The 26512-nt window shown below is 39.9% G+C and overlaps 3 long non-coding RNA genes across 3 annotated transcripts in view; 2 read left to right on the plus strand and 1 right to left on the minus strand.

Moving 5' to 3' along the window:
- Window positions 1-3160: 3160 nt before the first annotated feature.
- The window catches only part of LOC306997308, a 413102-nt gene continuing 389750 nt past the window's right edge, over window positions 3161-26512 (minus strand). The window contains exon 5 of the long non-coding RNA XR_013797347.1: window positions 3161-5231. This is a non-coding gene — a long non-coding RNA (uncharacterized lncRNA). The remainder of the gene's footprint in view (window positions 5232-26512) is intronic.
- On the plus strand, window positions 17378-24151 carry LOC306997410. Its single transcript, XR_013797372.1, has 3 exons — window positions 17378-17483; window positions 17932-18046; window positions 24074-24151. It is a non-coding gene; the product is annotated as an uncharacterized lncRNA (long non-coding RNA).
- Window positions 25696-26368, plus strand: LOC306997411. The gene is made up of 3 exons (XR_013797373.1): window positions 25696-25885; window positions 26028-26198; window positions 26279-26368. It is a non-coding gene; the product is annotated as an uncharacterized lncRNA (long non-coding RNA).

A 26512-nucleotide genomic window follows, 5' to 3' on the forward strand; every position in this document is an offset into this window, starting at 1 on the left:
ATCTCCTCTAGTGCAAGCCTCCTCTCTTCTAAGGCCAGTTTGGCCTTCTTGAGCTCAATGAGCTGCTGTTGAAAGTTGTTGTCCTTCTCATTGGCTTCTTGAAGGCATTGCCTAATGTCTTTCAAGACATCTAGCTTCTCTCCCTCCAGCTGCACTAGGTCACGACTACAGCTACAGACATTCTCGAACTGCTGAGGTGTTGTGGCTGCAGTCTGGACAACTGAAGATGGAGGCTGAGGCCTGGGAGGGTTGTTTGGAGGACTAGGAGATGGTAGGTGCTCAGAGATGGCAGATGAAACTGATGGTTCCTCTGAGCATGAATGACCTGACTCAGGATCAAGTTGAGGTATCCCTACTCCTCCATGGATATCAATACCACCACTAATGCCATCTGTAGCACTTGTGCCAAGTATTGACAATGCCTTTTCTTCCTCTGCTGTGAGAAGGGGGGACTCATTGGTCCCACCACCTTTTTTTTTAATTGCAGTCCTCTGCAGTGCCCTCTTCCTTTTTGCCAGGCTTGCAAAATACTGCCACTTCTTGCGGACCTCCTTCCCTGACCTTTGAACACCCCTGGTTGCAGTTAACTTGCTTGCAATGTCCTCCCAGATGTTTTGTTTTTCTTTATTAGTATGGTGTCCTTTAAATCTGGTAAAAATCACATCTTTGTTTTGCTCTATCTCCTCTAAGAGGACATTAATTTCATCCTTTTGAAAGGTATCTTTTCTTGTTTTTTTTTGTTCAGCCATTTTGTCAGTGTCTCCGCCTGTATGTAGGTGCTTTATATAGACTTGATTGTCTTGATTGCTAATCCAAAACAGATGATAATTATTGGGTTAAATGGTCACAATACGATGCCATGTAAGGTTATATTTCAGCACTTCGCGAATGGACAGCGACTCTTAAGTAGCACGTAGAGCGCGTTCATGTTAAGTGCATTTTTGGGAAACGCTCGTGGAATTGCCGCGAGCGTTCGTAACCTTGCACGTAGAAAGCGCTCTTAAGAGCTAAGATAAATCGTTATCGGGAAACCCGGCCCTGGTCGGTCGTGTGATTAAGACATTTCGTATTTTGTAGGTATGGGCATTTCAAGCAAAAATAATATTCGACGATCACTGGGAATTATTTGATTATTAGGCTATTCAAAAAACGCACCCCTGCCCCGCATGCTCACCGGCACAACGGCGCTCGCTCAAATTCCACTCCGACATTAAATTTCTCAGTAAGCCTGTTAGCCATTAAAGAAAATGTATTTAGTTTCATATTTATGTTTAAATAATATGTTATTTTTTTATTTCATCTATGTTGATTTGTGAAAGTGAACAGCATGAGTAATCATAAGATGCACAATATATCGGGAGACATCATTTTGACCACATTAAGTTTTGTTTTGTATAAAGCCTTTCTTAACCCTTTGGGGACTAAGCCCTTTTTGGTCCGTTTTCTCTATTTTTACATTTGGGCTTATAAACCATATGTAATGGAGATGGAACACCATGTGTTTGGTATCTATGGCTTCAGAAGACCCTAAGCTAACATAAGCATGCATGTAATGTGTTTATAAAGGAAGTATGAGTGAAAAATGTACAATAATCGAGAGAATTTCAAAAACGAAAATTTGATTTTTGTCATTTATTACTGAAAATCACCCCTCACACAACAATAGTGAACAGTTTTTGAACCAAAAAAATATTTGTCAAACCCTTTGCTTGACAGCCATTTGTAATTGTTCAATCAAATGTGTTAAGAACAATGAAATAAGGAACTTTTTTTACAAACAGTCCCAGGCGTGAAAAAGCTTCTGCTCAGAACTAAATGAGACCTGCTTGCTCTGAAGAACAGACACACTCACAACCTGGCAGATTTACTTTGCAGTAATTGTTCCAGAGCTTGTTCTTGTACTGCTTGCCATCATAAAAGTGCTAAAACAATACAATAATAATGCTATTTAAAGCTGCAGTCCGTCGTTTTTCCTCTTTGTCGCCATCTCTGTTCGAAATCTGCAATTGCAGTTATTCGCGGAAGTATTAACTGTGCGTGGGTAGTAAATCGGCATGAAACAGCGCGGATGAACACAATGTATTGAGGAGAACCTGTCGCTGCCGCGTCGCTGTGGATACTGTACTGTCATCAGCAATGTCAGAGTATACCTTTTGAAAGTGTCAACATTAGAATTTTCATCGGTAAATGTCATCTGAACAAGTAAGTAACATTCACTTTTGTTCTGACCAAATTCGGGGGGTGGGGGGAAGCATTGCAGTAGCTATAGCATGCTGATTAAATCTAACGATTGCTTATATCACGTCAAAACGTGAAAAATATATTTTTTCTGAAGTCCGAAGTCTTTGGGTTTTACAACTGGTGAATCTCCAGTTGTCACTGGTGATTGTCGCTTTAAACTTTCGGGATCCGCCATACCAAGTGCTAAGCTAAAACTCCACCATCATCCACACACGCTATATAGCCGACTAGCCGGGGACTCCTTCTCTATGTGTACAGAAGTGACGTAATGACGCAAAGACATGCTCGAAATTCCCGCGGAAATCCACCAGTACCACTGGAATTAAAATCATTATTACAAGCTTACCGTTTTGAATCGAGGTAAGGCAAGCAGATCGTTTTGAACACTGTCTGGTTACGTTTTTTTTCAAAAATTTATTTTTTGATATTTTTAAACCCAAAAAAGTGCCGGACTGCAGCTTTAAGTTATTCTGTCTCTCTCTTATATAGATCTCTGTGCGCTCTGTAATACTCCGCTCCGTTCGCTATCTGTCTCATTCTCCGTCCACATGATGCTGTTTGTTTGTACATGTTGAAGGCTACAGAGTCTTCTGATTGGCTAGAATACGTCATGGTAACCTTCTGATTGGGTAAAAAAAAAAAATCCTCCCAGCGGCAATTTTTCCATTGGTGGAGTTTGCCTAACAACATCGATTTCATTGGCCTTTTTATGCAGTGGTATTGCGCAACAGCGAAGTGTGTGTATAATACAAACGGGATACCACTGTTTTCAGCGGAATCTGAAGAAGACGGCAAAAAAGACCGCACCTCTCTATCATTAATAGTTTTGAAGATAATTGCACATTTGTAAAAGTATGCCTTTTTGGGCGGTACCGCCCAATTCGTCCCCAGAGGGTTAAGGTGAGACACTACAAGTCAAGTCAAGTCAAGTCATCTTTATTTATATAGCGCTTTTTACAATACAGATTGTATCAAAGCAGCTTCACAGTGATAACATGAAAATAATACAAAAAATAATTTCATCATCATCCACCTTTAAGGCAGATCTATAATATTGTTGAATATTGAATGTCCCCAACTAAGCAAGCCAGAAGGTAAGGCAACAGCGGCAAGGAACCAAAACTCCATCAGGTGACAGAAGGGAGAAAAAAACCTTGGGAGAACCCAGGCTCAGTCGGGGGCCAGTTCTCCTCTGGCCAATGAGTAAACAGTGTATGAAGTTCAGAATGAATCAGAGTATTTGTCCAGTTCCGGTTGTTTGAAGTCAGAGTGGAGAGGAGGAGAGACTGGTTGACACTTCAGGTCAGCGGTGTCGTCGTCGTGTCCTGGCGCTGGTCCTTCATCAGATCTGGATACGGCCTGGTTCCAGTGGACAGCGGTAAACCTCGGGATAGACAGAGAGACTAATATTAGCGTAGACGCCGTCCTTCTTATGATGTACCAAGTACATCAGGATTACGGGAAGTGTTCCCGGTCCCGGCTGTTCTAAACTATGCAGCCTAATTATATAAGTCTATAATGTGTTATGTGTATGCTAGGCTGAAGAGATGTGTTTTTAGTCTAGATTTGAACTGACAGAGTGTGTCTGCTTCCCGGACAATGGTAGGAAGACTGTTCCAAAGTTTTGGTGCTAAATAGGAAAAGGATCTACCGCCAGCAGTCGATTTTGATATTCTAGGTATTATTAACTGACCGGAATTTTGAGATCGCAGTAGACGTGAAGGACTATAATGCGTTAAGAGCTCGCTCAAGTACTGCGGAGCTAAACCATTTAGTGCTTTGTAAGTGATCAGCAATATTTTAAAATTTATCCGATGTTTAATAGGCAGCCAATGCAGTGTTGACAGAACAGGGCTAATATGGTCATACTTCCTGGTTCTAGTAAGAACTCGAGCTGCTGCGTTTTGAACTAGCTGTAGTTTGTTTATTAAGCGTGCAGGGCAACCACCCAGTAGAGCATTACAATAATCTAGCCTTGAGGTCATAAACGCATGAACTAATTGTTCTGCATTATTCATTGAGAGCATATGACGTAATTTAGATATATTTTTAAGATGGAAGAAAGCGGTTTTACAGATACTAGACACATGACTTTCAAATGAAAGATTGGTATCAAAGAGCACACCCAGGTTCCTAACCGACGACGAAGACTTAACAGAGCAGCCATCAAGTGTTAGACAGTACTCTAGGTTATTACGTGTGGAAGTTTTTTGTCCAATAATTAGAATCTCTGTTTTTTCTGAATTTAGTAGTAGGAAATTACTAGTCATCCAATTTTTTATATCGGCTATGCATTCCGTTAATTTTGTGAATTCGTAGGTTTCGTTAGGTTTTGAAGAAATATACAGCTGAGTATCGTCGGCATAACAGTGAAAGCTAATTCCATGTTTCCTAATGATATCTCCTAATGGTAGCATATACAGAGTGAACAGCAGCGGTCCTAGTACTGAGCCTTGTGGTACGCCATACTGAACTTGTGATTGATAAGACATATCTTCATTTATTGCTACAAACTGATAACGGTCAGATAAGTATGATTTAAACCATGCTAGTGCAATTCCACTAATGCCAACATAATGTTCGAGTCTATTTAAAAGGATGTTGTGGTCAATGGTGTCAAATGCAGCACTAAGATCCAGTAATACTAATAGAGAGATACAACCACGATCGGATGATAAGAGCAAATCATTTGTGACTCTAACGAGAGCTGTCTCGGTACTATGGTACGGTCTAAATCCGGACTGAAAATCCTCGCAGATATCATTTCTTTCAAGAAAGGAACACAGTTGTGAGGATACTGCTTTTTCTAATATTTTTGACAGAAATGGCAGATTAGAGATCGGCCTGTAATTGACTAGCTTTGTAGGATCAAGTTGCTGTTTTTTAACAAGCGGTTTAATCATAGCTAGCTTAAAGGTTTTTGGTACGTATCCTAGAGACAAAGATGAATTAATGATATTAAGAAGAGGATCTATGACATCTGGAAGCATCTCTTTCAGCAGCTTAGTCGGTATAGGGTCTAACATGCACGTTGTCGATTTAGATGATTTGACGAGTTTGCAAAATTCTTCCTCTCCTATAGCAATGAATGAATCAAATTTTCCCTCAGGGAGACTACAATGCACTTCCTGATGCGATACTGTATTAGACGGTTGCATAGTTATAATTTTGTCCCTGATATTATCGATCTTATAAGTGAAGAAGTTCATAAAGTCATTACTGCTGTGTTGCATGGAAACTTCTGGGCTTGAAGCTTTCTTTTTCGTTAGTTTAGCCACTGTTTCAAATAAATACCTAGGATTATGTTTATTATCTTCTAATAGGGTTGAAAAATAAGCAGATCTAGCAGCTTTTAAAGCCTCTCTGTAAGCAATCGAGCTCTCCTTCCATGAAATCCTAAACACCTCTAGTTTTGTTTTCTTCCAGTTGCGCTCCATTTTTCTGGCTGCTCTCTTAAGGGCCTGAGTGTGCTCGTTGTGCCACGGCGTCGGACTATGTTCTTTAATCTTCTTTAAGCGCAGCGGAGCAACTGTGTCTAAAGTGCTGGAAAAGAGAGAGTTAAAAGTTTCTGTTGCAATATCAAGTTCTTCTAAGCTATCCGGGATGCTGAGATGATGAAACTGATTAGGAAGATTATTGATAAAGCAATCTTTAGTGGCAGAAGTGATCGGTCTAACATATTTATAACACGGAGTCGGCTTTGCAGCCTTGGCTAAATGTAATTTACACGAGACTAGATAGTGATCTGAGATGTCATCGCTCTGTTGCAGTATTTCAACGGCATCAATATCTATTCCATGTGATAGTATTAGATCTAAAGTATGATTACGACAATGAGTCGGTCCTGACACGTGTTGTCTAACTCCAATTGAGTTTATAATGTCTTTAAATGCCAATCCCAATGCATCTTTTTCATTATCTATGTGTATATTAAAGTCACCAACAATTAGTACTTTATCTGCAGCCAATACTAATTCTGATAGAAAGTCCGCAAATTCTTTGATAAAGTCTGTATGGTGCCCTGGTGGCCTGTATACAGTAGCCAGCAGAATTTTCAAACGTGATTTATCGTTTACACTAGATATTTTTACATTAAGCACCAACACTTCAAAAGAATTATATTTACAACTAGATTTCTTAGTGGTTTTGAAAATATTACTATAAATTACAGCAACACCTCCTCCTTTGCGTTTCAGACGAGGTTCATGTTTATAACCGTAATCTTGTGGGGTTGACTCATTTAAAGCAATGTAATCGTTTGGTTTTAGCCAGGTTTCTGTTAAACACAGCACATCTAGGTTATAATCTGTAATCATATCATTAACTATTAGCGCTTTTGAAGTAAGAGATCGAATATTCAGCAACCCAAGCTTTATCATTTGCTCATTTGTATTATATCTGTTTTTTATTTGTTGAACATCAATTAAATTTTTAACCTTAGATGGGTTTGAACGTATTTTGGATTTCCAAGTTCGGGGAACAGACACAGTCTCTATATGATGATATCTCGGTGAAAGAGGCTCTATGTGATGGGATTTATCTGACCTTGGTGACGTGAGGCCGCTAGCAGACGGTCGGGTAAGCCAGTCTGTCTGCTTCCTGACCTGAGGCCCAGATTGTCATGTTTTAGCTCTAAGACTATGAGCCAAATTACTAGAGAGAAGAGCAGCACCATCCCAGGAGGGATGAATACCATCTCTTTTCAACAGGTCAGGTTTGCCCCAAAAACTTTTCCAATTGTCTATGAATTCTATATTATTCTGCGGACTACAGGTGAATAGGGTAATTTTTTTTAAATAATAGATATCACCATGAAACTTTCTCAGTTGATTACTTACACAAGTTCATAAAAAAAATGTATTACAAGTTTTTGAAATTTGTATGTTTAATTATGCAAAGTAGGCATTATCTCATTAATTTTTTTGCATAGATTTTCGGTAGATAGATCTGAACATATGATAAAGCCAGGTGCAAAACTACTTTTTCATTTTGATTACACACAAGATGAATCGATTTTCGCCATATTGTTTTGATTAAAATGTCACATAAATCAGGCCAGGAATGCTAATACTGCTAAGTGTATAACTGGAAAGTTTGGTGTACATAGGTGCTACATAGGCTGAGATGGAGAATGACAAAAACTCATTTTGAGAAAAAAGGCATTTAACACTTTAGAACCGAATGTGTCATCGCCGACACAGATCAGCAAGCTGTATTTATTGTACCGTAACTCTTCAACCGTTTGCACTATCAAAACCATTCAAATTGCCCCTGACAGTAGACAACATGCGCTTTTCGGCAATATAGGCTACGGCTTATTATGGTAATTTCATGCTTTCCGTCAGCAAATGACAGCGGGCTTTCTGGCAGAGCGTGAAGAAAGGATTTGAACCAAGAGATACGAAGCGCGGCGGGTTAGAGTGTTCTGGATTGCATAAAAAATAATAAAAGACACAAACAAATACATGGTGAAAGAAGTGGTAGACCGCAGAAGAGGGGATTGGAAGGATTTTTAATGAAACTTGGGAGGCGGATGGCCGTTACTTTTTTTTCACGTATCTTTACATGTGGTGTATGCATGTGTATGTGTGCGTGCCTAATATGAACGCTTTTGTATGTGTGCGTGTATGAAAAAAAGTGTCCTAAATGAAAACTGTGCAACCCAATGTCACAAAGACTTGTATAGTTGTATTATACTTCATTTTTCAACTTTAAAGTGTTAGTTTCTTTCATTCGTGATTTTTCAGTTTTTTTCTAAATAAAAATCGGAAAAAGTATTCTCCTTTTTTTTTATTTTTGTCTATTTAAATTCTATGTACAAACTCACCACACACAATAATGGTCAATAACTGTAGTTTGTTGAAAGCTAATCTATTTCTGAAAAAGATAAAGATAAAAAGATAAAACACCTTGCACATGAAGATAGCACATTGTTTTAGAATTTTACAGTCAAAAAATCAAAATATGTGAAAAACACCCATTTTATTTTCAGGTTCTAAAGGGTTAAAGATTTGTAATGTAAAAATTCATACTTTTTTAGTGGAAACAACTATTTACAGCCACAATATCTCATCAAATCATTAGCAACAACAATACAAACCACCTAAATCACATCAAAACATAAACACAGCATTTATGGCCTTTAACTGGACAGAAAAACAGTCATCTAAATGTCAGAGCACGTCACGTGATGCATCTGAACGAATTGCGTTGTCAGAAATTGACATCAGTTAATGAGATTTTGCTTTGAGAGTTAAATTCCCATTGTACTTTCACGATTGGTTGCTGATAAAAAGGAAATTACCATATTTGGATCCAACAGCATTCCACAGGAGAGAGAGAGCTTTCCAGCGATGTGTGATATTAAAGGAAGCAGAGAGAGATCGCAGAGCAGCGCGTTGATTTAGAACGCCAACTTTTGTTGAATTTCTGAGAAATCTACAGACGCAAATAGATAAAGTGTAGTAAAATAAAGACCTACCGTACTTTCCGGACTATAAGTCGCACTTTTTTTTCATAGATTTGCTGGTCCTGCGACTTATAGTTAGGTGTGATTTATATATAAAAATGTATTCATACTGACTGAGATGAACCAAGAGAAAACATTACTGTCTACTAGGGCTGGGACAGTATGGATTTTTTCTTACCGTGGTTGAAAAGCAAGAAATCCCCCCGTTTAGAAATAAACCGCTTTAAATACCCCACCCCCCCAACAAAAGAATTTCATGCAAACACCAGCGCACACACCAGAGGCTAAGGCAATTAAACATAATAAGGAACACGTTTATTAAATGTATTATTTCACATTTAATGCAGAAATGTAATGTTGTTTAAATAAAGTGCTGGCAAAACGAAATATAGGCTAGGCTATGGTTTACATTTTTTGCTAGACAGACTTAAATGAGTTAAATGTTGTTACCTCAGAAAAAAAACGAGCACACTTTGAAATAGTCAAATTTTCATCAGGCAGTAATAAATGATATTCCATATTTATGTTTACATAATATAATGTTATTTTAATATATTAATTTAATCTATGTTGATTACCGGTATATGAAAAGTGAACAGCATGAGTAGGATCATAAAATGGGTCAGAGATTATTTTGACCAGATTGGATAACCTCCTCCGCTAGCGGTGGGAGCCTTAGAGCAATACCACCCTGATCGTTCCGAGGTTTCCGCTCGTGGTCTACTAATAGCGACTCTTCCTGACACCCCTTGTCCGCTCAGCCCAACAACATAGACAGGATTTCCTTTTCCGACCTCACAATTCCTGTGGACTAGGCAATGTCCCAAGGTACGTCTAATGTTCGGAGGGGCGACTCCCTTACTAGTCAGCTTCCCATGGGCCTCACCTCACCCCTCGGGCCCAACCAGACCCCTCTGACTGGTATCTACCATGCGGAGGAATGGGGGCGCCATTCCTATGCAGCCACATCAAGGTAGGTCAGTCATTGGGAACGGAGACGAGTTGAGCCGGGGGGGTTTGGAGTAACCCCCACTCGACTCTCCGACTGCGCCTGGTTGGCTGGCTTTTATGGAATGATGGTAAAAAGAGTAGTGGCTTCATGATAACCGGCCTTGTCCGCACCATCATTCAAATGGTAATGGTGATGGGACGCCAGACCCACCTCATTACCCATGAGTCGATACCAGCTGATCCCTCCAGTTCACCGATCCCTGTCGTTCAATTGATCCCTTCTGTCTGGTCCCTCACTTTCCTCAACTGCCTCGAAGTTGATCTTTCTGGCCCAGTCACCTCCTCCTTCTCAATCGATCCTCACCTCATCCGTAATTTCCATCAACTGTCTCAAGTCATTTACCACCACTCTTGTTTCATTCAGGCTCACAGGGACAATTGAAAGGTCCGCAGCAGGTCAAACGAGTAGAGGAGGGTCCTCTGACACATCAGTCTACTGAAAGACTTAACTCTTGCCCTGTTGAGTCCAATAGCCGTCAAAATCCTGAAGCTGCCGGTATGCCACAGGCCTCAGGCTCCCAAGGGAAACCCAAAGACCTGCACATCCCTCACTCCCAACTCTCGCACCATCACCTCGCTGTGGGGACCGCAGTAATCAAGTTTCTCCTGCGCAGCTCTGGAGAGAGAGTCAGAAGCAAATTCGCACCATTAGATCGATGGCCAAGGCCGAGGAACCCCGGATGAGCACCAGGTCAAGTCGTCTCAGTTCCCCCTGGAGGGTCCTGAACTCCTATTCCCGGCAGACCTCCCACCCGTGGACCTCTGCCTCAGCCCCAAGGAGACGGCACAGTTTCATGTGCCGGGCAATCCTGGCTCTCTGCATAGCCGGGCATTGTCCAAGGATGTGTGAGCATGACTCCAATCTGTATGAGCAGTGCCTGCAAGCAGCACCAGCCTTGCCCCTGCCCCTATACTGGAACTCCTCATGTGAGACGGTGTCGAAAGCCTGTGCAAAGTCGATAAATACTACTGCAAGTTGGCTGCGCTCATCTTTGCAGTGGCGGATTAGGCCTTGCAGGACCTCGATGTTTTCCGCACACCCGGGGCTGTGACGGAACCCCCTATGTCTAGGGTGAATCGGACACGTTTCCTGCATTCGATTATTAATCACCCTAGTAAAGAGCCTTAAGACCATAGACCCGATGGTGATCGGCCTCCAGTTGCCGACCTCCATCATCACTCCTGGGTCAAAAGTCTTGGGGATTAGTACCGTTCGACTTTTCTTCAAACTTGTGGGCACGACACCTGTGAACCACCACATATTGAACAGATCGAGTGAGAGTCTCGCACCTAGGATCCCACTTGAGAATATCCTGTTTCTCAATCCCGTCTGGGCCTGGTGCGGATGCGTTCGAGATTAGTTGGAGGCTGGTTTGGATCTCGCCACGAGAGATAGACCCCAGGAGATGGGTGTTGTCAGCACTCACCTCTGCGCCAAATCGACCAAGCCCGCCGAAGGGAACCGGAGACTCCCACTTGGCCTGAAACGTGCTATAAATAGTTTCATCAGGTATCGGACAACGCCCAACTGTACCTCCATCCAATATCTTCATCGCAAGGTGGGCCCGGTCCTTTGTATTTAGGAATTGGCAGGCAAAGAATGCGCGACGTCTGGCGAGATATTTATGTCAGCGCGACCTGCCATTCCTGGGCGCTTTCACTGCCCTCCGAATCCTTTGCCTGGGGTTACCTCTCACTCCAAATCTACATCCCTGGAGCATCCGCTGCGTCGCCGCCTCAACCAGTTCAGCTAGCTGGTAGTTGCCTTCCAACTATGCTGTAAGGATGCGGATGTAATCCGCACCATCGCCCCCCGCCTCGCTCACCATTTTGCCGGCTTCCTCCTGGAAAAAACGCAGGAGACCTCCCTCTGGCAAGTTGGGTTTGTTTGGGGGGGCCGATGAACTCGCAACAGGCTCAGACGGTACTCTACATTTCCTTACATGTCGTATTCGTTTAGGGGGAGCTTCCCCGTCCGGGGTAGCGTCTCCTGAGACCATCGGGGCGGATTGAGTACTTGCCTCCTCATCCGTCTGCTGTGGCAGAACCACCCCTCTTATTGCTCTCCGTGATTCTCTTCTTATTGTGAATTTCGGGGTGGATGTACATCTCATGAATTCTTCGCACCCTCACCGTGGCAAAGGTTGCCATACAACCCTCACATCTCACCTGCCCGTCTGGTTCCACAACTTTTGGTCTTTTGCATTTAGGGATGTGACACGCCACCGCCTGCCCTAGGTGAGAGGTTTTTCCGCATGAGCTACAGCTGTATCTAACAGACACATTCCCATGACGAGTTGCAAAGTGTTTCTGCACCCACGTCTATGTGTCTGCCGATACGCCACAAAGAGTGCAGATGAAGTGCAATACAATCACCACCCCTGAGGACCCCTCCTGCGTCTCATCTGCTGGGGGGACTTGACGGGGATCCTCCCGAGGGGCAGTGACAGGTTGCCCGTGCTCGGAGAGTCTCTGGCAGGACTCGTACTGCCGAGACGATCACTACCGGGTGTTGTCCGCATCTCGTTTATTGACTGCCCCGGTCTAAGGCGAGTCAAAACCACCGAGCATTCTCTTAGTCCAAATTTCGTAGCGAGGGTCTGGTCACCGGGTGAGCCACAGCCGCCTTCACGATCGCTGGCTCGAGTACCGCAAGGGGATCTTACTATACCGCAGTCAGCCAATCCCGAGCCTTCTGCGGGATACTTTGTTTGACCGGACGTCGTGCCAACCGGGATGAAGTTTCTATTGTCGGACATTCTCATATTTCTTTTGTGGAGGGATAACCCCCCTCCAGGGTATACCGAGGTGACGTGTTGAAAGTGATGTTCAAGCCATAAGTGTTTCAGTTCCGAGTCCTGGCAACCAAGTAATCTTTCCATGGAGGTGCTGTTCTTCCTCATTACACTACCCATGGTGTATCCGCAACAGTGCCCTACTTGAGGGACAATCGGGGCGAGTAACCCGGGGCCGCAAAGTGTGTTCGAAGTGTCGATGATCAATGTGTCCTGCAATTCACATTAGTTCTCACAGCTTTCTGCGTTCTTCATCGACTCACGAGCCGAGTGATCCACTGCTAAGAGTTGTACACTTGAGTGTTTTTATTCCGAGGCCGACCAACACAAACCGAGGCATGGGGGAAAAAAAAAATGTTGCAACGAGACCCGGACAGGTGCCCCCTTCTTTAGGTCTTTAAGGCAAGGCAAGGCAAGGTTATTTATATAGCACATTTCATACACAGTGGTAATTCTAAGTGCTTTACATAGAAGAAATTAAAATAATTACATAAATAATAAAATAAATAAGAATAATTAAAACCGTTTAGAAAATAAAATAGTGCAAACAGTCGGACGAACAGTGGCACAGTGCTCATTCAGTAAATGCAAAGCTAAACAGAAGTGTTTTGAGTCTGGATTTGAATGTGGCTACTGTAGGAGCACACCTGATCTCTTCTGGAAGCTGGTTCCAGCTGCGGCTGGCATAATAGCTAAAAGCGGACTCTCCTTGCTTTGAGTGAACCCTTGGTATTTCTAGTTGATGTGATCCTAATGATCTGAGTGATCTGTTGGGTTTATATTCAGTGAGCATATCTGCAATGTATTGAGGTCCTAGGCCATTAAATGATTGATATACCAGTAATAATACTTTAAAATCAATCCTAAATGTGACTGGGAGCCAGTGTAAAGACCTGAGGACTGGTGTGATGTGTTCATATTTTCTGGTTCTGCTCAGGATCCTGGCAGCAGCGTTCTGTACGAGCTGCAACTGTCTTATGGTCTTTTTGGGAAGGCCAGTAAGGAGTCCATTACAATAATCCACCCTGCTGGTGATGAAAGCATGCACAAGTTTTTCTAAATCCTGACTGGAAACAAAGCATCTAATTCTTGCAATATTTTTCAGATGATAGTATGCTGATTTAGTTATTGCTTTGACATGACTACTGAAGCTAAGGTCTGACTCTAGAGACACACCAAGATTCCTGACTTGATTTTTAGTTGTTTGACCTCTAGAGTGAAGGTATGCATTCACCTTGAGAACTTCATCTTTGTTTCCAAACGCAATAACTTCAGTTTTGTCTTTGTTTAACTGAAGAAAGTTTTGGCACATCCAACTGTTTACTTCATCAATGCATTGGAACAGGGAGTCAATGGGGCTGTAATCGTTAGGCGATAGGGCTAAGTAGATCTGTGTCGTCTGCTTCTAAGCCGTTTAACACACTTTTGAAGAAAGATGTGCGAAGAGCGTCAAGGGCGCAGGTTGATGTTTTAAGGTGCTGTACGGTTTCTTCCAAAATTTTGCCATCAATTTCTTTGAAATCAGACATAGTAACTACTTTCTCAGGTTGTGGTCTGATCTCTCTGACCCCAGTGCAACTCAGGGATGTGCTGATCACCTTTCTGATATTATTGATTTTCTCAGAGAAGAAAGAAGCAAACTCACTGCACTTGCTGTCTGAGAGCATTTCACTGGGAATCTGGCTCGGGGGGTTTGTTAATCTCTCAACAGTAGCAAAAAGAGTGCGTGTGTTGTTTAAGTTGCTGTTAATAATATTTGAGAAGAAAGTCTGTCTAGCTTTGCCTAGTTCCATATTGAAAACATGGATGGTGTCTTTGTAGATGTTATAATGGACTACAAGTTTTGTCTTCCGCCACATGCGCTCTGCTTTTCTGCATTGTCTTTTCATATTTTGCACTGCTGTTGAGTTTCTCCAAGGTGCCTTTTGTCTACCACTCTTCTTGACTTTCACAGGAGCAATATCATCAATTATACTTTTAACTTTTGAGTTAAAAGAATCAAGGATAAAATCAACAGAGTCAGCAGATATGCTTGGTGAAAGATATAGCCTTCATAAATAGTACACTAGTGTTCTCATTTAAGCATCTCTTCTTGACAGACACAGATCTAGCATCAATGGCAGGAGAGATCAATATATCAAAGAAAATACAGATAAAACCCACGGTCCCCTTCTCCCCCCCTGGAGGGGGATCAGGAGCCTACGGGTACCCGTCATGGTAGCGACTCTCGCCACTCTTTTTTCACCGATGGGGGTTTCGGGTCTGCTTGGTTTTTCGTTCCTGGGACGACTTGAGCCCGGAGACCTGTAATGATCCTTCCGCAGGTTCACCTACGGAAACCTTGTTACGACTTTTACTATCTCAGTGAATACTTGCTATACACACGTGAGAGTTATGTCTTTACAAAGCTTGGAGTCTCATTCATATTGAATTTTTTTCTCTTTTAAGTTTTTTCTGTTTAAGTAATCCGTATGAAAGCAACAAGAGGTACAGTTTCTCAAACGAGTGCTAATTATCTCTAATGCGACCACACCCACACGCGCAAGAGCAATTGACATGCAAATAGTCCACGCGGACCTGCAAACGCCCTCATCACCTCTAAACAAAGCATGTAGAGAAAAGGGAAATTTCATCATCTTTCTGCTTTTCATCGAGTCTGTGACTTTACACTGGATTTACCGCGATTTGAAGATACGATTTTTAAGGGAAGAAATGTATTCCCATTTATAATAGTTAGCGTGTTATTGGTGCATAAACTTCACATTGTACTAGTTGAACTGGCGCCAGACTGAGATTTATGAAATTAATGGAAACATGTTTAAAAATGAACTATAGGGAGGCAACCTTTCAATGATAAATAAATATACATGTACGACATGATGTTTTTATGTTCGATGATAAAAAAACAGCATGATAAAAGTAGGCTAGTATGAAATTATGATGTAAATAATATTATGAAATAAATTATGAAATAATATTATGATGAATATTATAATGTTTAGACCAGTGTTTACTGTTAAATGATGTGTTCATTGATATCTGCTCAAACTTGGATGTTTATAATGTGCTAACAATAATGTTTCATAGTTTGTAGCGGCTCAATCGCTTCAATAAATGTTCTCTCCACGCGCTGTGAGTTTGAGTCACTGTGTGTTTGTAAAACAAACTGCACCAAACATTAGGTTTCATGTTTTTACTCCAATCTCATTTCATAATGTCTAAGAAGGAATGGAAACATTTGAAGTAACATATGATAATCCATATATTTTTCTCTAGTGTAGTGTTACTGAAGTGTTCCTTTTTAACCCATCAATATTCATGATGATTCACGCCTCCTTTCTTACACAAAACATGTCTTACAATTTTTAAATCAATATATTGTTTTATTTGAGTATGCAGAATGATTTTCACACAATTTTGGAGCAAATATTCTAGGCTACGTGATACAATTATCAAAAGTCTTGTGAAGAAATAATCAGTAACTTAATTTTTTTACATACATGCTGCTGACATATTATTGTAGCAGAGTTTGGGCTGAATACAGTGTAATCAGACTTTATCCATGAAAATATCACAAGTAACAGAAATAGACGGTGGGTCGAACGCTGCTTTAGTTTTTGAATTGATAGATCCTCGAGGATAGAGTAGCTGCTGTTTTCCACATAAACTAAGGCCACATTTACACATAGCCGGGTATTTAGAGAAACGAATATTTCCCCCCCTCCGTTTTCAATAATAACATCGTGCACACAACCCGCATAAATACGCCGTCGAGCGCCTTTATAACTATGCCAAACCTATGGGCGGCAGTGTAGGGAGAAGGATAAAGCCATGCAAGCCAATCAGAATCCTCAGAATCGACAAGAGAGAACCTAAAACCCCGTTTCTCCCAGTTGACACACAACACATAACCGGCGTTTTCAGAAATCTCCACTTTGGCCGGAGTTTTTAGAAATAATCGTTTTCTGGGATAAAAACGGCGTTTTCGTGTAAATGACAGGCCAAAACGCAGAGAAATATCTGCGTTTTCCCATCGTGTAAACGGGGCCTAAGTTGTGTTTAGAAACTTTGTAAGGTGGCCATTTCATTCTTATGACGATAAATGATAGAAGACTTTATAGCTTTCTGCACCAAAATATCGATTTTTGCAGGCTAGCAAAGTTAGCTAACGTTAATTGAATTCAAGTAAATTTTTGTCGCAAATAATCATGTAAAGGTAGCCTACAATCATAGGGGAATATAAGATTTTCAGTATTACATTAGCCCACAATGTTCAGAATGAAGAACGGTGTTGCCAGATTGGTTAACGTTAGTTTTACAGCCTAACGTATCAGTTAAAAATCCACGCAAAATTATATAATAAACACCCACATAAATCCATAATAAATTATACAAATTCATAACTACTATTGTGGCTAATCACAATTTTTTAATATAAAAAATAAAAGATAATAGAGAAAATAGAAAAAAAATTGCTAAAGAAAATAGTGAACAGAACCAAGTCCATTTTATTTTTTTAATTGAGCACTTCAGTGCTCATTAAAAAAAGATATATTTAGCTCTGTGCATAACAGTCACAATAATGTTATATTTTATCCATTGTTAAGTCATTTCATTGTCTCTGTCCCATTAACTCCCTCCCTGTAAACAAGTGTTTTTTTTGTTTTTGTTTTTAGATTCTTCCAACATTACCCACCTACTAGTAGATTACCATTACACCACCACAGCCAAAGGCCCTTTTAAGCGCCAACCTCTCTGGATTTGTGCACTGTTTGTCTTTCGGTCTGTCTCTCATTTCTGTCTGTGTCTCTTATCTATGTTTGTGCATCTCTGTCTGTCCTTCTTTTTCTGTCTGCCCCTCGTTTCTGTGATGACCACGTGTCACTGATTGTCAAGATGACAATTACATGGAGGGGAGACGGGTGGCCCTTGAAATGAGCTTAGAACATGTTCTGACTGAAGCCAGGGTAGGTGTTTTTTAGGCGTTAAAACAAAAAAAAACAAAAAAATTCAGATGCAATGAAGTAGAGTGCCTACATTGGGTCCTAGTCCTATTCTATGTATTACCACGTATAAAAAAATCCATTGTACCTTAATGGTTGAAGAAATATTTAGGCTATAATAATCACTCTGTAGACTCTGTATCACTCTATAAGCCTAGGTACCTCAGACTCATTCAGTCTGTGATTGTATCTAGCTGCTCTCAATTGTCAAACATTTTTATGAAAGGGGTATAGAGTTGATTTTTACTTTTGAACTCCTTGGTCCAGCCAAACTGAATGCATTAAATCAAGGATTCTTTCTTGAAATCGTTCTTAAAAAATTCTTGAAAAGAAGTTCTATTTTATATCCATTGCATCTTTACAAAAAATATATATTTAACTGCCTAATCATGATTTTCACTTCAACCCCCAGAAAGAATCCGAGGAGCAGAGGCAAGTTCCCCCTCCGCCAATCCCAAAAAGGGTGTGTTTAGGGCGTGGCAAGCCAAGGGGGAGGCGTGGAGGGCGGCCCAAAGCCTCAGCTACCGGTAATAATAACAGGGTTCCCACGGGTCATGGAATTTCTGGAATGTCATGGAATTTTAAAAGGTCTATTCCAGACATTGAAAGTCAGAGAATTTTATATATTTTTTGTCCAAGTCATGGAATATCAGGGAATTTAGTTTGTTGCTTTAGATTTTAGTTCCCATTTATCAAAATGTAATTTTTCTATACCGATTTTTTTATCGCGCGGTTTCACACATCTTTCTGTATTGTTGTGCTTAGGCTATTTTGAGCGCCATATTTATTCCCTTCCTGGGGCCTGTTGCACAAAAGTAGAATTAAGACATCCGGGATAAATGACTCAGCTGAGCTCAATGAAGCCAAAACATGTGCGTCCAGGCTTAATTGGTTGCACAAAGACCAAGCCAGGATGAGCAGACACGGATTCATTAAGCCAGGTGAAACCAATCCTGGATAGGTGCGCGCTCACGGCTCACTCAAATAGATTCCGCCACAGATCACAGATTAACTGATTTACCATGGCAACTAGAGCCGCGTACTTTTCCCCGTCGGAAGCGCAAATCCTCATGGAGGCATACGAGGAGGTAAAAGATATAATTAAGAAGAAAGGCAACACCGCCACAGTGATAAAGCAAAGAGAAAAAGCGTGGCAAAGTATTGCAGAGCGCCTGAATGCGTAAGTAGTGCACAATTACACACTCACCGCTCCGCTGAAACATCACAATTACAATTCAAATATTTAATTCACATCTCCAAAAACGCATTTGTACTGTAATTATGAAACGGTTAAATTTTTAATTGAAATGCACTGCAGATATGAGTGAAATTATGTAAAGTAACTCCATCACACTGTATAAAGCTATGATAAATTATTATTAAAGCCTTGCATTATTATTTAACGTTACTACGCTCAGTACGGTTTAATCTTAGCCGTTGTACTCTGCTTCTTATGTTGTCCACCGTTTTTTTGTGTGTTTCTCCTGCTTTTATTAATGTAACGCTGCTTCGACAGAATGAAACAATTGTGAAAAGTGCTATATAAATAAAATTTAATTGAATAAATAGATGAGCTATAATAATAATCACTTTAATTTATATAGCGCCTTTCAAAGGACCCAAGGTCGGTTGCTCACTGCACTGCAAAAATGTATTTCTTACTTAGTATTTTTGTCTTGTTTTCAGTAAAAAAAAAATATCTAAAAAAAATCTTAAATATTTTCTTGAGCAAAATTACCTAGGAAAATAAGCAAAAAAATCTGCCAGTGAAACAAGAGAACTTTTCTAAAATTAAGTGTTTATGGAAAAAGTAAACTTATTTCAAGAGAATTTTTCTTATTATATTGACAGATTTTTTTATTTTTTTGCTTGTTTTAAGCACACATTTACTTAAAGTTTATATTTTTTGTCTAAACTATAAGGAAGGAGAGGGCCCCCAGAGTGCCACCACCCATGGACTGGGACAATCCGGCAATCTTCCCTGATGACGACAGTGGTTGGCTGCTGAGGGACCAATATGTGTTGAATTATTTTAGTTAGTATGTGTGCTTTCAATTTTGGTTAAATATGTCCTGCGGTGGCAGAGGAATTAGTTTTTTTTTGGGTTCGTTTTTTTACGAATTTGGCCTCTTATGATGTTTGTGCGGTATATTGTGTGTAATACAAGGCTGCAGGGAGGCTACTGCATCCATTCATTTGTCTGTTCAGTTGATGTGTATGGATTTGTCCTGCATTTATTTTAGTGTGCAGACATGCAGGGTGTGTTATATACAGACCTTTGAATGTGTATGTATCATTTTGTATAATATGCTTTGATTCTGTGCTTTCCATCTTGTAGACTGTGACTTCAGTTTCGAAAGGAGCTGATGGTTTACCTGCTTTGTTTTGTCCTTATTCAATAAAGGAACATAATGTTACACATTGTGTTTTTATATTCATATGGAATGTGTATTGGTTGATATGACAGAGTACTAGGGCCACACTGAAGAAAAAGGATAAAGTCATAAATTTATGAGGCTGGTTCTTTCTGCAGAAAAGCTATATTATTTTTACAGTTTTGATACTTATGTCAATGTGATACTTAATATTCTGCCACATCAGCATGTCTTTGTTTATGAAACCATACTGAAGTACAATTTCACGAAATGCCCCACATCTGTCATTTTAACAACTGTCCTCCTTTAAAACAACTGGTTACAATATTATGACTTATCTTTTTTTTTTTCCTCTGTGGCCCTAATATTCTATCATTTTATATATAGCCTTATAGTCTATGGGAAACTGTAAATTATCTAATGATAGTAATATCATCTAAAAATCATTATTTATCCAAAATCATTGAAATAAATGATCACAAACGTTTAAATAATGACAGTGGGTCTAGTTATATGTGATAACAATGTATAGTGAGCAGTGAAATAACTATTGGTTTCCATTTGTGGTGACTGCTGACTGACATTAGGGATGAGATTAAATAGATCCTGGAATTTAGCCTGGTCTGGAGCAGGCTAGCTCCACAGAATAAATCTCCATGGTAATTTATACCATAACATATCCTCCTGCCCCCTATCCAGCTTTAGTGCAACCGGATTACGGATCAATTGAGCCAGGATCACCAAGATATCCTGGCTTAATCCCTTATCCTAGTTTTGTGCAACAGGCCTCTGCTCAATTGGAAATCACTTAGTCGAATGCAGTCATCTGTACCTGTTAACTAAGGCAAGCATGCCAGGAAAATGTACATTTCAAGAGCTTTGGCTACAAAATTAACCATTTAAAGACTGGGTGTTAAAAGTAGACGACAGAAAAGCTAAATGTAAAGTTTGTAAAACTACTCTTGAGCTATCAAATATGGGTGAGGGTGCACTTCGCAGCCACGCAAACAACATGCATGCTACTCGTATGAAGCCGACAGGAGCATCATCTTCGCCCAAGTGCCCATATAGCTCCAAGAGAACCGCAATCAGCTAAAGAATCCGCTCCCATCCCCAGCAGTCACGGCAGTGTGAGACACAGTGGAGCACGTCTCAGTTTAACACCAGCAAAGACCCTTGAGGCTGAAATCTTGTGGTGCCTTAAGCTTACGGAGTCCCACTGGTCATACAAGTCATCAGGACAAAGTGGTATGTAGCTATAATGTTAGCTAGCTAACTGTTAGTTAAAGATTATTTTTTAAAGTGTAACGTTTAGCCTAGGTTAGGCAGCAAGTGATAGCTGACAGAATTGAAAATGTTGCTAATTAGGTTGCAAGCTAATTACTGTTAACTCTTGACAAATTCTTAGCCTATGCACCCGGTATTTAGCCATGTATTTAAACTCATATATTTGTGTAAATTCATCGTTATTTAATGTTTTAATCAATGTTGTATTAATGATACAACAGGCCCTTGAAATTAAATGGAGGCAATTCAATCTAGCTTCCAGTCGAGCTTTGTTTGGGAATTTAGCACCGTGTCCTAAACAGATGCGACGTGACAACACGCGATAAAATAGGCTACATTTTCCATGTATCATTTGTCCTAACCTGCCGCGACATGACAAAAGACATGATATTTCTGGGATTTTGCAGCTGATAGTTCAGCCCATACAGAGGGAACAAGGACATTAACCTGTTAACCTTCACCAGAGCGAGGACGCTCTGAAGCGTTTTTTTTTTTAAATAGTTCAAAGTTACTATCAGATTTAATGTTATTACCTTGACAAACTATACATCATTAAAAATATATAAGTCTCACGTTTCAGTATTTGACCACTATTGTATTCTGAGAAACTTATAGTGACAGTTATGTCTTAATTTGTGTCAGGATTTATGTAATGAAAAAATGAGTCGATACCTTTAATATGAATTATGAGCGTCAGCTGCTCCATTCAGAAAAAAACTCCGGTGCTGTTGTCTTGAGAACGCGTGACAAAACAACGTTCCTCAGGGCTTTTGGCTCAAAAATGTGCAGATTTGGAGAAATATTGATATATTATCATAGGTTTACATCATATTTCTATAGACAGGAATAATATTTATTGAATTTATATCCAAATGCGTCGATGTATACATAAAGAGCGCTGGATACTCTGATGTACTGTGTTTTCAATCCATACAGCAGAATGAGGGCGCCATTTGCACAGTTTTTTCCAAATATGGGAGCACACGAAGAAGAACAATAACCTGTGACCTTCCAGGACGTCACTGACATAAACACAGCTAACGTTAGCTTTCAGAGATCGCTATAACATGCAGATAAAGATGTTTTGAAGACAATAAACATGATTGCAATGATATTTGATTTACCTGTGTTCTTCGAGCCATGTCAGGTATTTTTATAATAATAGATTATATGTATAATGTAATGCTAATCGGTATAGACTTTACAATAGTGCAGAATAATATCAAATCATATATTTTCTGTCTGATTTTCTTTTCTGAAGCCAAATAAGCTCATAGAAGATTATTTAAAACACTCGACTTGCACTATAAAGTAAGTTTGGAGCACAAACAGGGTTTTAATCTCATAAATTGTCGTGTATTGATGGTGTGCTAAGCTAACATGCTAGCTAGCTCTCTAGTTGCACCTGCCATCTAGCTGTTATTTTTTTATGATTTTTTTTCTAAATCGGAATGCTTACTGAAATATTTCTTTATTTAAGAAAGGCATTTGATACAGTTTCAAATGTGAAGTGAAGATTATGAAAGAAATTAGGGGGTGAAACACCGTGATTAGCCAGTCGTTAGCGATTATAATGGAGACAAAGGAAAAGAATATTTATGGCCATAAGCCGGCTGGAAAGGTGTAAATGTGTGCAGGAGAGAGTGACACTGAATGGGGCTCGTTTGCACCACAAAACAATAGAGACAATAGACTGAATAGATGCTAATAGATGACAATAAACACAAGTTTGCATTTTAGAGTCAATTCAAAATAAAGTCATTTGAGATGATCTTGAAAAACATTTAACAAAATACAGAGTTTTAGACTTATCACCTTCAAATTTTAAATATAACATGGTCAGACATGTGTCTTTAGCTGGAGTGCATTTCTAGAGTGCTGACGGGCCAACTTCAATTTAATTTTCATGAAGATGTTTCATAAAAATAAATTTCTAATAACTTACACAACTTTGAAGCTATTCATATTTTTTTTTTCATTATGACAATAATTCATTCTACATTTCCAATAAAGTGCCAGGTGTCAGCTTTCAAATGAGACCATACTTGAGCTTTTAGGACAAAGGGTCAATTAATTGAATCTTTTTTAGGTTGGGTATGCTATTTCTGGGGATTTTTCAAAAGTGGCGCTGAAGGCTAACAGGTTTTAAGCAACAAATTTTTTCATTGTGCATTTCAGTTTGAACGTTCTTGTTTCCTTTAATTTCTTTTCAAAATCGGAGGTAAATTATCCATTGTTGCTCTCATAGTGGCAATCAAAGTCTCCCAAAATGATATTCAAGCTCAGACCATTTTAAGCTCAAACAAGTGCATTTCATTACAAAGATTGTATCAGTCACTGATTATGTATTTTGAATAATGTTTAATGGTTTAATTTTGTTTTATTCCGTTTGGTTTTCGTGTTTAGCTGCGAATAGAGCCCACGCGCGGTTATGAATGGCTGTGATTTATGATTTTGTCGTCTTGTATATTTTTTTTAGCTTACCTTGTACTAACCTGACAAAGCTACAATTATAAAAGGGTCACGGTAAGCAGCCTTTTCACTGCACACGACATTAGGATACGACTGTCGCATTTCGCCAACTTAGAATTATACTAAAAACATCTGTGAACAAGTAAATAAAGTTTGAAATTGGTTGGATTTAAAACACTGTCTGTGGCTGTTTTTTGTCTGCTCGGTGCTCCGCAAAACAGCGGCCTGTTTTGCCGTTCATTATAGGTCATGGAAATTCATAGTTTTAGTCAGTGAAAGTCAGAAAAAAAATGGGAATTTAACATTTGGTTTAGAGTGGGAACCCTGTAATAATAATAGTAATTGGTTACACATCATTGTCAAGAAATCAAGTTGTGTTGGTGGTCTAACTTGGTTTTATTTCTCTGTGTGCTGTTGTAGTTGCACACAACCAGATCGGGAACTACCTGCTCACTGAAGATCTTCCTGCAGCCAGTTATGATCCTCAAGTGGAATTTGGTCAAATATGATCAAATACATTTGAATTATTTTTAGGTAATTTTCCTGAGGCAGTTCTGAAAGCAGGGTTCACCCAAATCCTGGATTCATGTACAATTCTGGCATACAATGTTAAAACTCGAAAGCTTGCCAGACCTCCCGTGCCTAGTTAAGGCCTGCTAAGGCATAAAATGGCCTGTGGCGGTATCCGGCATGGCTTAGCGAAGGGTCAGTTGTACCCACATCAACTCCTTAACCCTCTGGGGACAAATTGGGCGGTACCGCCCAAAATGGCATACTTTTACAAATGTGCAATTATCTTCAAAACTATTAATGATAGAGAGGTGCGGTCTTTTTTGCCGTCTTCCTCAGATTCCGCTGAAAACAGTGATGTCCCGTTTGTATTATACACACACTTCGCTGTTGCGCAATACCACTGCATAAAAAGGCCAAAGAAATCGATGTTGTTAGGCAAATTCCACCAATGGAAAAATTGCCGCTGGGAGGATTTTTTTTTTTACCCAATCAGAGGAAGGTTACATGACGTATTCTAGCCAATCAGAGGACTCTAGCCTTCAACGTGCAAACAAACAGCGTCATGTGGACGGAGAATGAGACAGATAGCGAACGGAGCGGAGTATTACAGAGCGCACAGAGATCTATATAAGAGAGAGACAGAATAACTTAAATAGCATTATTATTGTATTGTTTTAGCACTTTTATGATGGCAAGCAGTAAGATTTACGGCAGAACAAACTCTGGAACAGTTAGTGGAAAGTAAATCTGCCAGGTTGTGAGTGTGTCTGTTCTTCAGAGCAAGCAGGTCTCATTTAGTTCGAAGCAGACGCTTTTTCACGCCTGGGACTGTTTGTAAAAAAAGTTCCTTATTTCATTGTTCTCAACACATTTGATTAAACAATTACAAATGGCTGTCAAGCAAAGGGTTTGACAAAAATTTTTTGGTTCAAAAACTGTTCACTATTGTTGTGTGAGGTGTGATTTTCAGTAATAAATGACAAAAATCTAATTTTCGTTTTTGAAATTCTCTCGATTATTGTACATTTTTCACTCATACTTCCTTTATAAACACATTACATGCATGATTATGTTAGCTTAGGGTCTTCTGAATCCATAGATACCAAACACATGGTGTTCCATCTCCATTACATATGGTTTATAAGCCCAAATGTAAAAATAGAGAAAACGGACCAAAAAGGGCTTAGTCCCCAGAGGGTTAAATCATCAAAGCCACAAATTGTGTCCACAATGGCCTGAGTCCTATTATTGAACCCCTTTTTTTGGTAGTTTCAATCACACATTTAGTATTTTCAATTTTGCCCCAATGGAATTACGTCTCAATTTTCACGTTCATACAATTTACCATGATACATGTTTCAAAGTATGCTGAATTTGGCCCTAGACTGTTGGAAAGTTGATTTGAAAAAGTTCTGAAATTTATGTTTCTTAAAGCATTGGCAATATATTTACGCATTATTATGAAATCATGGGTCTGCATAGAAATGGTGCTTTGTCAATTAAATTCATATTTGTCTTTGCAGAAAAAAACATGGAGAGCCTCTCTGCTATGTCTGACTCCCCTGAAATCCAGAGGGCATGATCATCATGGGCTTTCAGGCAGCAGCAAGCCTCACAAAGATGGAAGGAGGCAAGGCCATTCCACCTTACATGCCTCATCCAAACTCAGGATGTTGGCCAACCATTTTGTAGCCATTGCTGCAAGCCTGCAGTTGTTAGGTGAGATCTCATTAATGTTATTTCATACTTTGTAGGTTTTTAGAGTGCATCACTAATTGATGTCTTCATGTTTATGGTGGAGTCAGGGCTGTTTTAAAGAGTTGGTTCAATGACTATATTGGTTCATTGATTTCGTTCCTAGATGCAGAGAGTGTCTGCCAGACCAGTGGTTCTGTGAAACCTGTGATAGCAAGACTCACAGAAGATGGCCACTCCACGATAGGGAGTCAGTCCTTGAGGGCTTTTTTAAAGCCATTCCCCCATCCAAATATTTTGTTAGAAGAGGAGGGAGGATACAGCTCACACGGCCAAGGTAGGTAATTGCAAAACTCTTTTGTACTCTTATCTAATAAATCTAGTAGGCTAATTTTGTGTTTATCTTTCCTCTGCTAGCTTGTATTTTGCCAACGGTGAGAGTGACTCAAAAATGTCCCTGTGAAGTCCCCAGCATAACGTTGTCACCTGGCAAAGCGAAAGCGGTCATTTTAATTTCCATCAATGGTAATATTTCTAAACTCTGATCTTTTATCAATATTCAGCTGTTTCCCCTTTTTTTGCCTTTACTTTGCAATGAAAATAATAGTACTTTAAAAACGACAGAATACATCTTGTCATTATGATAAACCA

This window comes from Phoxinus phoxinus, assembly GCF_949152265.1.
Source record: "Phoxinus phoxinus genome assembly, chromosome: 4".
In the NCBI taxonomy this organism is placed as follows: domain Eukaryota; kingdom Metazoa; phylum Chordata; class Actinopteri; order Cypriniformes; family Leuciscidae; genus Phoxinus; species Phoxinus phoxinus.